The 13,952-nt window shown below is 43.4% G+C and overlaps 1 long non-coding RNA gene across 1 annotated transcript; it reads right to left on the bottom strand.

Moving 5' to 3' along the window:
• Positions 1-2,772: 2,772 nt before the first annotated feature.
• Positions 2,773-8,183, bottom strand: LOC135420539 (uncharacterized). Its single transcript, XR_010433588.1, has 2 exons — positions 6,628-8,183; positions 2,773-6,262 (listed from the first exon to the last, which is right to left on the bottom strand). It is a non-coding gene; the product is annotated as an uncharacterized LOC135420539 (long non-coding RNA).
• Between the last annotated feature and the right edge of the window lie 5,769 nt (positions 8,184-13,952).

The raw sequence follows: 13,952 nt of genomic DNA, 5'->3' as shown, positions 1-13,952 counted from the left end.
CCTGCAGCAGAGCTCCCGTGGAAGTCACAATGCAGGGGAGGGCTGTCACCTCTGGGAACACTTCTTGCAAAACACACTTTCCCAGGATTTCCTTCAGCTCCAACAATCAGAGCAGCAAAGAGCAACTGTGACTAAGTAGTTCATAAAATTATTTTCTTGTCACTAGCAGTAGGTGACTCAAGTCTTACCCCCTGCATCCATGATGACTGTTGGGAATTACCAAATCCTTCTGGCTGTGTCACACAGCACAGGCTTCACATCACCTTTATTCAGCCCTGTGGAGGGCTATTTTGAGCCCCATTGTAAGAGAGGAGGAGCTAAAGCAAAGGGGGGATTTTAATCCTCCCTCATTTTGCGTGCCAAGGTCAAATAATCTGGTAGGATGTAGGTGACCCTCCCACTGCTCCTCACATGGAGGAAACAACCCCTGCACCTCTGGCAGTGAGGTGTTAAGGGTTTCACCTGATGCCAGCTCCTCCAGACCTGCTTGTTAAGTTTTTCTGTCCTAGGCAGTTCCTTCTTCAGCAATGCCTGCCTTATTCCTGGTCTGCAAAAACAAGTTATCACCTTCCCTCCCGTGCTTTCCACGGTTGTTCAGCAGAGTGGGAAGTGCATTTCCCTCCAACCAAATTGTGTATTTCCAAGCTACAAACTGCTTGGAGCAAACAGATTTAGATAAGAAGGGAGAGCTGTCTCTCTGTCACTTGTTTCCTACAAATAGCCTGAACTTAATTAATTCTGGCCTGAATTTTGGAAGCTCATCCATCCTGGCTGAGTTACACCTCTCTTTATTGCCTTCTCTATTTCATTATTTCTTGTCCTCTTGAAATCTCTCTGAGAGCTGCAGGGCTGATGCTCCTTGCTCACATGGGCTGCCTGCAGCACGATCCTGCAGCTGAGTGGCTGGGAAAGGATGCAGGAATTGTTCCAGTCATGCTGTAAAATTAAACAATCAACTCAAAATTGGCCAAGAGACAATTTCTCTCCTGAAGATAGAGTCTAAATATACACTGTTCCTATTTCTCCCTCCAGTACAGAATTTGGGGTAAACATCCTAAAAACATGCAACAAGTTATTCTGGCCAGCTTGATCCCTAATTGCCCTTTTGGGCTTTCTGGGCATATTTTGTAGGTAGAATAAGAAGCTCTTAAACTCTGTGTTCAAGGCCACAGCAACTTTCAAGACAATCTTGATACATAACAAAGAGAAGGGTCAGGAATCCACATAGATCCTATTAATCCTTTGCCAGTACTATTTACCTCAGCCCTTTTTTTGGTGGTTTTGGGGTTTTTTCTTTGTTTGTTTTTTTGGTTTGGTTTGGGATTTTATTCTGTTCAAGGGAAATAGCAGCTCTAGCAACTGTAATTGCTACACAGATGGACTTGAATAGCAAAGCTGAAAACTGGAGAGATCTCTCTCTCTCTTTTTCCTCCTCCTTTTTTCCCTCCCCCTCCAACCAGAGTGATCTGAGCATTTGTGCTAATTCATCAACTGATTCAACACTTTTGCTTGGAAATTTTGTTGCAGATGATAGAGGTCACCTTAAGTAAACTGCCAGATTCCCTCTGACAAAAAGCTGAGAATGGAGACAACAGTCTCCTTTAGGGACTAGGATTTGTTTTCTTTAATGCTATTTGTCTTTTGATGAGATGGGGTTTTATTTTTTATTTTTTTCATTTGCTTGTTTGGGTTTTTTTAATTTCTTTTCACAATCTGTGCTTAGAGGCTTCAACCAAAGAGGAATACACACATTACTGAGCAATAGTATGTTAAATTCTAATCCTCACAGCTGTGATAGATAGGGAAAGAACACTCAACATGTTATTGCTGTCTACATTAAGTGTGTTGGTGCTGACAGACGGTTTCTTGAGAATTTACTGTGGTTGTTGTGCTAAAGAGAAGGGAGAAACTTCTCCTAAGACCCCTTCAGGTATTTCCAAGGTAATCATGCACTTCCTTTTTTACTCCAGAATGAGTTTTAATACTTTGAAATAGAATAGGGTTTTTTGCTAACATAGGCTACATATCCTGAATAGCCTGGAGGATTTTAAGTTCATTTTCACCTAGCCATGAATTTCCCCTGATCCACTTGTTCATCTTATTTGTATGAGCTTCAGCAGAACAGGTTTGAAAATGATTTGGCTGAAGTTCAGACCTATTCAGGTCTATCAGCTGTACCTGAACCCCACCTGAGGGCAAAATATCCACGTTCCAAGGCATCACCCCCACAGCAAGCCACACCAGCAAATCAAACTCCTGCAATTTGGACATCCAGGGAGAAACCATAGAGCTTTTCTCCCAGGTGAGCTGAGGAACTCTTGATAAAATGGTGTGGTGGGTTGCCCGTGGCTGGACATCAGGTGTCCTCCCAGCCACTTCATCCCTGCCCTTCCCAGCTGGACAGATTTTGCACTCCAGATTAAACCATGAACTGCCCAGAGCAGTTGCATTTTTTTATTTAAGACGTTTTAAAAACCTTTTGGTTCGTTATTAACCTCTTACTAATGTCTGGAGAAAAAGTCGCACGCTCTTCTCTAAGAGAAATTCTTTTTAATTTAGTGAGAAAAATAAGATATTTTGGCAGAAGGTTTTTACAGGAGTAAAATACAACCAAGAAAAAAAGCCTTTCACTGAAACACTCAGCACAAAGATCCATTCCACAGGAAACACCCACTAAAACAATCCATATACCAGCTTTAGTAAAACACAGTTCATTGGTTTTAAGTTACCCACAAGAGAAGGAAAAGAGTAAAAGAAATCAACAGACAAAGGTGGGGTAAAACTGTCTCTTTCTTTACTCCTGCCCTCTTTTCCCCTTGTCTTTAAAAAGATCAAGTAGTGTATAAACACTGTTTTGGTTGCTACAGCCACCTCTGGGAGTCACAGGGTTGCTCCTCCTGCCACTGCTCTCCCACCTGCTCCATGTTCTTACACTGAAATGACTTTTCCTTTTTGATCATCCTCCCAGGAAAGCTTTGGGTCTTTGAGTAACTTCTCATCCCATTGTCTCCTGCGTAATGACCTCCACACCCTCTCTTTCCTGTGCTCTTGTCTCAGGTCTGATCATGCTCACCTTCAGCTGGAAATGCCCCAAGGCTAGGGAGTATGTGGAAATGTGCATGATTAAATCCCATTACTCTGAAGAAATTACAGTTAATAGCGTTCTTAAGAAGCCAGGCAAGTGTGTATTGAATCAATGATGCTATAGGGTGAAGAAAGACTTACAGTATGACATTTTTGCCTTTAAAATATCACTCTCAAATGAAGCTTTTGTCCAAAACTGGATAAATTCCTTACAATCTTCTGCTTGCTTTTATTCTAAAATAAAAATAAAAATCTCTGCTTGTGGAAAGCTGCCACATGAGAGTCTTTAATACAGAAGAACACTGTAAACTGTGCTTGAAACAATAAAATATAAGTGCCATGTTTGGGATAAAACGATTGGGTCAAGAGCAATACCTACACACAACTGGCACCATCATCGATCTAAGGCAGCCTACCTGGTACAGTCAATATTCCCTTGGTCACTGGCAAGACAGATGTAACCATCTGAGAGAAGAGCATTAAGCCATAAGTCAAAAATTTTAACAAAACACTTGGAAGGCTCCTGGTGTGTTGGGAGAAAAGCTTGTCCTCATCACGCTTGGCGAGGGTTCACCTCAGTGACTTTGCTGTCATAAAATACCTGGCACCCACAGGCTTTTTTTCCCTGGGAATTTTTTTTAATGACTAAATACTGGGAGGAATGATTTGTCACCTGAACATACAATTAAACCCATTTACAGTAACGCAAGACCTACTGGATTTCAACAAAGTAGGCGTGGAGGCTTCTTTGCTTCAATGCAGGAGGTCAGGTCCTCCCACTCTGCTGAGCCCTGTCTCTTCACCTGCTTTCCCTCTGTGATGGCAGCTGCACCTTCTGTGTCTGAGCATCCAGCTCCAGGGTTTGTCCTCTCTGCTGTTTGGCAACAAGGATATCAACAACAGTCTTCTTTGCCTCAGTCTTTCTTCTTTGCCTCACTCTTTAATATCAAGGCTAGTTGTCCTCAGGATACCCAGCCCCCAGGGCTAGAAGTTGGGGATGGGGAGCTGAGTGAAGCCCCCATGAGATGGTTAGTGACCTGCTGTGCCAGTTAGGGTCTATGAGTCCCAGTGGGATCCACCCTGGAGTAACGAGGCAATCGGTGAAAGAACTTGCCAAACCACCATCAGTCATCCACCAGCAGTGCTGCTTGACTGGAGAAGTTTAAGGTACCCAGTTACCAAGGGAAACAGGTGAGATCCCACCACCAGCCACTCCATTTTGTAGATTTCCTAATTACTGCCCAAGTTCTTGGGCCCCCCAATCCACAGTCTTCTCTCTCTCTCTCTCTCTTTTTTCCTGGTGTACCATCAGCACAAGGAGGAAGGGACAGAAGGCAGTGTGAGAACTGGCTGCCTCATCTCACAGAGGGACAATCCAGCTCCCAGGACTGCAGAAGCTTTGAAAACACAGCTTAGACCACATGCTCAAGGCCAAAAGGTCTGACTGCAGAGAACACAACTAGCAATTCCCCCTGTGCTGCCCAAGCAAAGTGCTGACAGTGTATTCCAAAATCTCGTGGTGATTCTGCAGGAAAGTGCGTCGGGCTCGAGTTGCCTTGCTGGCCCAGCTACTCCTGCTGATCCAGTGACAAGGAGACAGAAAACCTGCAGAAAACAGGTGTTCCCTGAGATATTATACATAGCCTGGTGTGGTGACAAAGAGGATGTCATGCAGTGAAGGGTTTGAAGTGGGAATATGAGGAATGTAAACACGTACGAGAAAGAATTATGGCAGGAGTTGAACCGAGGGCTGGGATGACAAAGCTCTAGTGAAAGAGGTTGTGGTCAGCAGTGAGTCTTGGATGTAAAGGTGGGGTTGGGCCTTTTAAAGTGTTGCCGGACAGGCAAGCAGCACAAGGGAAAAAAAAAACTGAAAAAAATTGAAAATTGAAAATAAATTGAATAGAAGAGAAATTCAATCCCCCAAGTACAGCTGTACAGGTCAATCTTACTGGAAACATCATCTCTGCCAGGTGTGGAGAAGGAGGAAAGGGCAACCTCCTCATCTGGTTCTCAAAACACTCTGGTTTCACTCTGTTTATATAGACTGTAAGTAGTTCAATACAGACTCTTGAAGTAGGGGAATGAGGAGGCCATGTTATAAAGTCTCATTGAGATGTCTTGAAGGGTACCTCACAGATCTGTTTTCTAATTGACTTTCTTAGTTCTCACTCTGACCTCAGCTGTTCTTACTGGAAAATTGCCCTGTAACCAGAGCCTGCTGCAGAACTAGGTGGAAAAGCTGCAGAAAATCATCCCTTTCTCCTGCTGTTTATTTTACCAGTATCTGGGGACACATGGAAGTTTCAGTTCTGTCCACACTGAATCACAGGCATAGACAAACCTGTAACAGGACTGTGCAGAACTGTCCATAGACAGCTCTGGGGAGCTTGGAGCTGACAATGGATCTGTGCTTACAGAAGCAGTAAAAAACTACTCTTCATTTCACCCCACAAGTGTTCTATTTGCATGGAAAATTTTGGCACGTGGCAAGTGTTCAGCCCATGTAATAAATACAGCTCACGTTCCCATTTTTTGCATTTTGTCCTAACCTTGCATATAAAAGACATGGGGGTTATATTTTTTACAGTCATTTTGTCTCCTTCAATATTTCCTTCAGAGCGACGTTGAATCAGGAATATCTTCAGCATGAAAACCAATCTCAGCTCTTTTCTGATAAATACACCATCCTAGACACTGCAACCTTCTGATCAGTACCTTACCAGCCAGCAGAACAACTCAAGTTAATTAATTACAGCTCCTGTATATATTAGTTTGTTAAGCATGTCATCATCATCATGGCCAGGCTTCGCCCACAAGGATTTGGGGAGGGCTCTACCCACGTTTGTTACAAGCACACTGGTGGCTAAAAAGGCCAATTTGAGATAGACAAGTCCAGTTGCAAAAGGCACAGCAGAGACTCTTTAGGTGGTATGGACAGGACACAGTTCCTCCTGCGTTGTCTTTTCGTGTATGAGTCCTCTAAAAGTAGAAATCCTCCTGTCTTTGCTTCATCTTCCAAGCTTTGGGTGGGCAATCCACTCTCCTCTCTCCTTCCTACACTGCCACCACAGTATTTTCTTTGTGTTCAGCTTGTGCTGCAGCATCAGGGTCACAGCCACAGGCCTGTGAGTAATTCAGTTAGGGGATATCCTGGCTTTGCTCAGCTGGAAAGAAGCTGTGCAGAACAAGATAAAGGAATTAAGTGTGCCAGGCTCAGGATAATGCTCTTTCCTGTTAGGTGAACAGGCTGGCTGGCAGGAGCTGTTGAAGCCCAACAAGCTGGGAGTCCCCAGCCTAAGGTGCCACTTGGCTGATGGCCAGAGCTCAGCTCTGTGCAGGGAGGCAGGTTGGCTGATTTGGCAACCTGAGGGGCCAGTTTGGGGTGGTGGGGGCAGCAGGTTCCTACACAGTGCAAGTGGAAGGAATTAAATGTGCTGCCTGAGGGTGCCTTTAACAGGGATGTCATCACAGCTGGGCGATTCTGCCTAATTGTGGGGAAGCAGCAAAGTGGGAGGTGTTCCCCAGAGAGGCTGGGAGCACCTGAGCCAAGGTATGGGAGACTGGACCCTCCACTGGGATGTTGGGCTCCTCCCAGCTGGCCTTCTGTTAACGGAGGCTGCTCACAGATGCCCACAGGAGAGGCTGTAAGGGCAGCCTGTGCCCCAGAGACCCTCCTTCTGTCAAAGCACAAAGCACCCAGAATCCAGAACCATTCCCAGAAATTAATATATACTTCTGTGTGAAAGAGGTTATACTTCATAGCTGTTACATGGCTATCTGTACAGATATCAAGCTATATAAACAGTAATTATCTATATCAAACATTCAAATAATCATTATGTAGTTTTGTTATCTGGAGACTTTCACACAAATGCCAAGCACACAGTTCAGGGCTTTTTCACCTGCAGTTTGTATTTCTGACAAGGATATGACTCACCTTTTCCACAAAAGACAAAATGTACTTACCAGCCACCCTCAGAAACAAATTTCCTCTGTGATAAGAGGGGCTCTTTCGTGCTTCTAAAGAAGAATAACCCCTTCCCTGCACAGGTGTGGAGGTGGGATGTGCAGGACGTCGTGAAGAGCACAAGAGCTGGTGTCCCAGTGACAAACCCCCAGTCCCCCAGTGACAGTTCATTTGGGGGTGTGATGCAACAGAAGAAGCTACACTGAGTTACATAATTTCCTTTAGGCTGGTTTATTTTTTAGTGAAATGTCGTGACACCTTGCAAGTTAATGTGCTTTTACCTCGTTATGTGGAACCAGAAGACAGTAACTCCCCTCTTCCTGAAACTGCAATAATTAAGGAGCAAAATAAAGCACTTCCCCAGCCGTGTTGGCTCCTGTATATCATGCAGACAGGAGTTTACCCGTGTCAAAAAGATTATTCAAGTTATTCAAATACAGAACTGTTTGCAGAAATTAGCCTGAAACATTCCTAGATACATATTCAAAGCCCAACTTGGTGATTCCAGTTGGTTTATTTAGTTTTTCTTGATGTTTATTTCTTTGCTCTGAAATATATTGTCAAGCACTGGCAAGGGCTGCCCAGGGCAGTGGTGGAGTCACTGTCCCTGCAGGGATTTAAGATGTGTAGATGTGGAAGTTGGTGGGCTTGGCAGTTCCAGGGGAATGGTTGGACTCAATAATATTAAGGGTCTTTTCCAACCTAAGTGATTCTATGATTCTATTCTCAGAATAAATTGTCATTTTAAAGATGTTACACAGCAGCACATAATCAGCTGGTCAAGTAAAATGTTAGGTTTAGTCTTCTTTCCATAAAACTGCCTTCAGGAACAATGTGACATTACTGCTCATTAGTGAGGAGGGGAAGACAGGAAAGAAACAGAGGTTGTCAGAACAAAACAAATGGGTGAAATACTGACAAATGCTATACTCTTAAAAACCAACAGCCACAGGCACAATGGCATTAAAAATACAGCCAGTTTTGGTGACATGGTGCATATGTGGAGCATCTTTTTCAAGAGTGGCAGATGTGGGATATATATGGGATATATGGAAGCTGTGCTTGGATGGAAACATGCTCATTGTGTTCTTGGCATGATACATGACCTGGGCTTTCATTTATGGTGGCACTGTGTGCATTCATTACCCCCAACAAGAATTGCAAGTATCCCAGTCAAGCACAGGACCATTAACACTTATATTAGGATTACATGTTGAAGTTACCTGTATAACAGTGTGGCTTTCTCCCTGACAGGGTGATCAGGGTTGTGGTTCTTTGGATCAGGCTCTCTCTGGCTTCTTCCCCTCCAAATCTTTTTCTAGACCTGGTATGAAAGATATAACTCATGCTTTGGCCAGTCTACAGTTTTTCCTGATAGAAGAAGAAAGCAGAAGTCTAATTCTATTTTTTGTTTATATTTTTGCTAAGTTTTCTTTTTCTATGTGTCATAGACACCCCATTATCATATGGAGACATGTAAAACTGCAGTAGCTACTGAATGTGCCCCATTAAGGTCTAGTTCCTTAAATGGCTGCATTTAACAGGGGGCAGTTAAATTGACATGAGCAGTGAGCAGTGAGGCATTTTATTATGTTTTATTACCTTTTAATTGTGGATTTTATAACAGTGAAAATGCTGCCCATTGTTAGAATGTGTTAGAGTTCTCTTTTTATACATCAGATGTTTTTCTAGTCTCTTGGTGTTGCCTTTTTTTTGGGGGGGGGGGGTTGGTTGGTGGGTTTTTTTGTTAGTTTTGCTTTGGTTTGTTTGGGTTCTTACAGCAGGTGCTTTTAATAAGTTCTGGCAGTGTTATCTGAGGATCAGAACAGAGGGACAGGCATCACAGGATAAGGATGAAGTCCATTTATTTCTAACCAGGTGCATAAAATAGAAACCTACTGTCACAATCTTAAACCCCCCCAGTAGTATTTCCAAGTGCTAAAGTTGAGCCCTGCCTCAGTGACCAGCTGCTGACATTGGGCACTGTGACACATTTTGCTTCTTTAAAAATTTTAATAGGAACAAATAACAGATATTTAATAGGAATTCACATCATTAGTAAATAATACAGGAATTTTAGCAAATATTGGTGAAATCTGTGAATTCCCAAACTGTGTAGGTGGAAATAATGTTCTCCAATACCTCCTCCCAAGCTGCAGTAACTTTTCTTTGCTGCCAGCCTGCATAGCTTCTCCAGGCCTCTGCTTTTCCTTTATTTAAACCTGATGGACTTGTCATGTAGGGCCCTTGTATTTATGTAACAGAGGAAATTACCAGTGAGCTGAGACCTACTGGGAAGTATTTAGCTGATTAGCTTTCAAATTAATTAAATTAATGCCACAGTTAGGTTTTGGGTTCTTGCCTTTTTTTTTCACGTTTTTCCTTAATTTAAGGTAGGAAGTTGGCACTGAGGAGTGTTTAGAAAGGGCAAAAGGAGTAGAGAAAGACTAACAGCCTTGATGTGCTGCTCAGCAGTGCCTTGGGACAGGAATGCATCAGCAGGAGATGCCATTTACAGCTTGGCTTCCCTGATGGGGAAAAAAATGTCCTGTTTTAAATTTATTCATCACTTACAGAGTGGCATTAAGACCTTCAAAACAGATCAAATTCTGGCCCAGACTGGAGGTGCCACAGAAGTGTGTGTTTGCTTGGAAGGAAAGAGAAACTTTTGAAAGTGACTTTTCACATGAGCCTTGTCTTGAATCCAAAGCAGATCTGATGCACTTCCCAGAAGCTTGCTTTATACTGGGAAAACTGGCATTGCCAGAGAGATGTTCTAGCAGTGGGAAGACCCACTTTTCTCACACTGGTGGAAGTAAGTAGGAGTAATTCTTACTTCTCCAGAGAAAAGCAAAATCAGTCCCTACTGCATTTCTATGTGCCTACATAAGCTGTATTAGTCTCCTGCAGGTGACCTTTGGCACCTGTGACTCTTTCATGCTTTAAAAAGAAAATGAAAATTGGGAAAAAAAAAAAAAGAAGAAAAAGAAATAGCATTGCAATGATCCACTTGGTTATACTGGTACACCCTGATGTGCAGACTCATGGCTTGCTTCAGTTTAAACATATGCCTAAATGATTTATCTAAAATGAAACAGGCTTGGTTTAAATCCAAGTAAATGTGTGTTCACTCCATCAAAAGAGAGTAACAGCAGCTCATTTATTGCTCATCAGTCAAATTTGCAAAGATGATTTAAAAGGGAACATTGATGGTAAGGAGGAAAGTCCTGGATGACTGGTACCAGAGGTGGTGTGGGTGCAGTTTAGGGTTGTTTGAAAGACTTAGTAGCTGAAGATGTCCCTGTCCATGGCAGGGGGGTGGATTAGATGGCCTTTAAGGTCCCTTCCAACCTAAGCTACTGTATTATTCTATTCTATGATTCTGTGATTGTCAGCAGCAAGAAGCATAAGCATGATCCTTTACTGCAGTTCCACTGAGAAGATGCCAACTCCTTGGGCTGACCTGGCCCTTCCTGCAGATGTACAGGAGAGGCTTCTCCAGGTGAACAAGAGCAAGGGAAAAAAAGTGCTGAAGAGCAAGAGGGCACAGGATGGTCTGCAGAAGCTGCAGGTGAGCCAGAGGGACATGCAGGGCTTGGAGTGCAGTGGGGAGGAGGGAAAAACAGGGAGATGTTTGAGAGGGGAAAAAAATCCTCCCTTCCTCTCTGGCTTGTTCCTTCCTGGCAGAGTGAGGAAGTATCCTGAACATGTATTCCCTGCTACGCCTCCCTTGCAGATGGTGTGCCAGACACACTCTTAGTTGGATTCTCCAGCCACTCCTGCTTCATAGCTCCTGGCAGTGGGCCAAGCACTCTCCAGATCAGTATGTCCAACTGTTCTGGTCAAAGAGCAGTCCTTGTGGCTGTTGTGTGCTCCCAAATCCAGCCCAGACATTCCATCAAATGTCCAAAGTTTAGCTGCCTGTTTCTCCTGATGCTTAGACATCTTAAGAATTTGGTTTCATGGCAAATGTCTCAATTCCTCTGCTCATTTCTTGCACGGATATGTTACCTCCAGCAGCTTTCTGCCAGGAGCTCACCAAACTCCTGCAAATAAATATTATCAGGGTACCTCAGACTTTCAGGTTCTTATTTTGAAGTATGTTTGGTATAAGAATTGTCATTACCACACCTTTACCAAACATCTAAGCAATTCCAAAGTGCTCTAACTCCTAAAGTAATTTGTTTTTTCTTAAATAGAAAACAAGAGAAGGAATTGGGAACAGCTCACCAGGGTTTCTTATGGCTGTTTTAGGGCCAATCTAAAGACCTTCTTGTTCTGATGTTTGCTATATATGAGCTGTACACAGTGCAGTGGCTAAAAGGAGAATGAAATTATGACGTGCTGTACCACCTAATTGTTGTACATCTGAACTGTTTCAAAGTAAGCTATGAAAAGAAAGGCATCTTTAAGGATTCTCATGTCTGCAGTGACCCCAATTTTAAGCACAGGTCAGGTGGGCTTTCCACATTCAGATACCTCAATGTTTTGCAGCGTTGGATTAGAGTGTCCACCTGCTTTGGGGTTGTGACTCAGGTTAAATAAAACTAACCTTGCAGGGCTTTGCCATTCCTGTGACTTGTCCACTGGGGAAATTTTTTCTGTGGGTTAACTCCCACAAGAAGAAACACTACTCAAATTTATTTTAGCATTCAGGATGGTTCCTGTGTATCCCGAGCACTTTGTCCTCCTCAATGGTTAACTCTAAAATCTCAACAGGAAAAAAAAAGACCAATAGTGTCCTCCTTAGCTTTTGAAATAGCTATTGCAATATTTATAATTGCTGCTGGATATTTGCCTTTGTATCTCGGGCAGTTTAGCAAAATAACGAAGTGTGAAACCTAGGAACAGGCTTTTGTTTTAGGAATGACCTAGAAAACTAATAATTACCCAGTGAAGTCCCTTGTGTCATGATGAGTTGATCAGCTCGTCTCTATTAATCCCCCCAAACTGGTCAGGTCTCACAATTCACTTGTAATCCCAGAAATATTCAGGATGTGAACTGAAGCTTCGTGTCCTGAGAGCAAGCTGTTACTTGCAGATTTCAGTTTAGGAGAGGGAGGAGCACTGAAGGGTAGCTAATTTGTGGTCAAGTTTGGAGTTGCAGAGAACACCCTGAGCACAATGAAGGCTTAGAAAGTATGAAGTGGAAGAAAATACAGTATTTATTATTAAATATATCTTACTGATGAATCAGTTGTGAATGGGAGAGGGGGAATTAGCAATGCTACCTACTTGGGCAGACAGCAGAACAACACAGAATCATAGAATCATAGAATCAGCTGGGTTGGAAAGGACCTCCGAGTGGGCATGTCTAGATAAATCCATGGAGGAAGCACTGTTTTAAAGAACACCACAGCTTGAGCAGACCAGGAGCAGGACATGGCTCTGTTACCTCAGCTGAGTGTGCCTGGGTCAGGATTTTGCAGGTGAGGTCCAGCAAAGGTCCTCTGCCAGGTCCAGGGCTGGCTCTCCATCACTCACCCCCCTGCTGGGTTTCAAGGTATCCTGAGCTGGTGCAAGATTCCCACCACAGAGCTATAGTACAGTTTGAGTTGGAAGAATATGATCTTTTTGATTTATACCTCATTTATGATATATTTTTCTGCCTTTCTAATATGTTGGTTACGGCACATTAACTCCCAGGGACATCTGATTTGGGGGATTAAAAGTAGCTCTAAGGAATTATTGCTGGCTTTAGGTGACTTAGTGACACTCTGCCTCTTTACTCTGTCCTAATGGTTCCTTTGGGTTGTAATACCAGAATTTGCCAAAGCAGGATATTGCCTGGAAAAAAAAAACAACAAACAAAAAACCAACCAGCTGAAGTCTTAGGTTTTGGGTAGAAATGGGGTTGCCTGGGGGTTTACAGTCCTGCATTGTCCTGACCTGCTGAGGGCAAAGGTGTGTTTTGCCTCTGTAGAAAACAATGTAAGATCACAGGCAGCCCGAGGCAGTGCCCAAATGTAACAGATGTGGATTTGAAACGAGCTTTGGCACATATGGCTTCACAGGAACATAAAAACCTGACACTGTCCCAATGCTGACATATTAATCACTGAGTAGGTATGTGAGTGTTTTCCAGCTTAGGCCAACTAGATATTTGTTATTGACAAAAACGATTTTCCTGAGGAATTCTGAAAATAAAAAGCAAAAGAAATTTCACATACACACATAGGCTGAGGACACTGATTTGCTACTTCTTAGGCCCAGGTGACTGTGTCCCATCAGTGCTCATGGGACAAACACATCCCTGCACTCCAGGCAGTGTCAGGGTGCTGAAGAAAAATTGACTGAGGCAGCTTCATGATTCAGAGGCAGCATTCAGCCATTACACAGCTTATTAAAGGGCTAAAGGATATGTGCACCAGGACAGAGCGTGATGAACACAAGCAGAAGTTCAAAGTAGCTTGGAAAAACCCCTGCAACTGTAAGCAAATACATTGCTTTATGTTTGAGACCTTGTGGAGTCCTCAAACAATGTAATTGTTTTTATTATGTTTGGCATTTGCTCACCAGTTCATTACTGATTGTTTTTGACACTGGAAGAAAGTCCAAGCTGCACTTGCTGCATGAAGGGAGGGTGACAACGGGGGTGAAGCTGCCACCTCCCCACCCCACAGGGCCATACCCATGCCACCTTTATGGGGCTGTTTAGGAATTGCAATGCTCCAACTACGAGAGGTTTGTCTCTGTTCAGTCTTCACTACACTTTAGAAATTAATTAATTTAGAGATTCTACCTGTGGTGTCCCAACCCCTGCGCCTTTGCCACCAAACGTGCCCAGTGGTGTAACCTGGGGCACAGGCTGATGGCACCAGCCCCACAGGCTGGCAAATCCTTTCCAGACAGCGCAGCACAGCTGCCCAAAGTGCCACTGTCACACAGCAGTTCACGG

This window comes from Pseudopipra pipra, chromosome 11 (assembly GCF_036250125.1).
Source record: "Pseudopipra pipra isolate bDixPip1 chromosome 11, bDixPip1.hap1, whole genome shotgun sequence".
Classification (NCBI taxonomy): Eukaryota; Metazoa; Chordata; class Aves; order Passeriformes; family Pipridae; genus Pseudopipra; species Pseudopipra pipra.
This window is presented reverse-complemented; position numbering and strand designations above follow the sequence as displayed.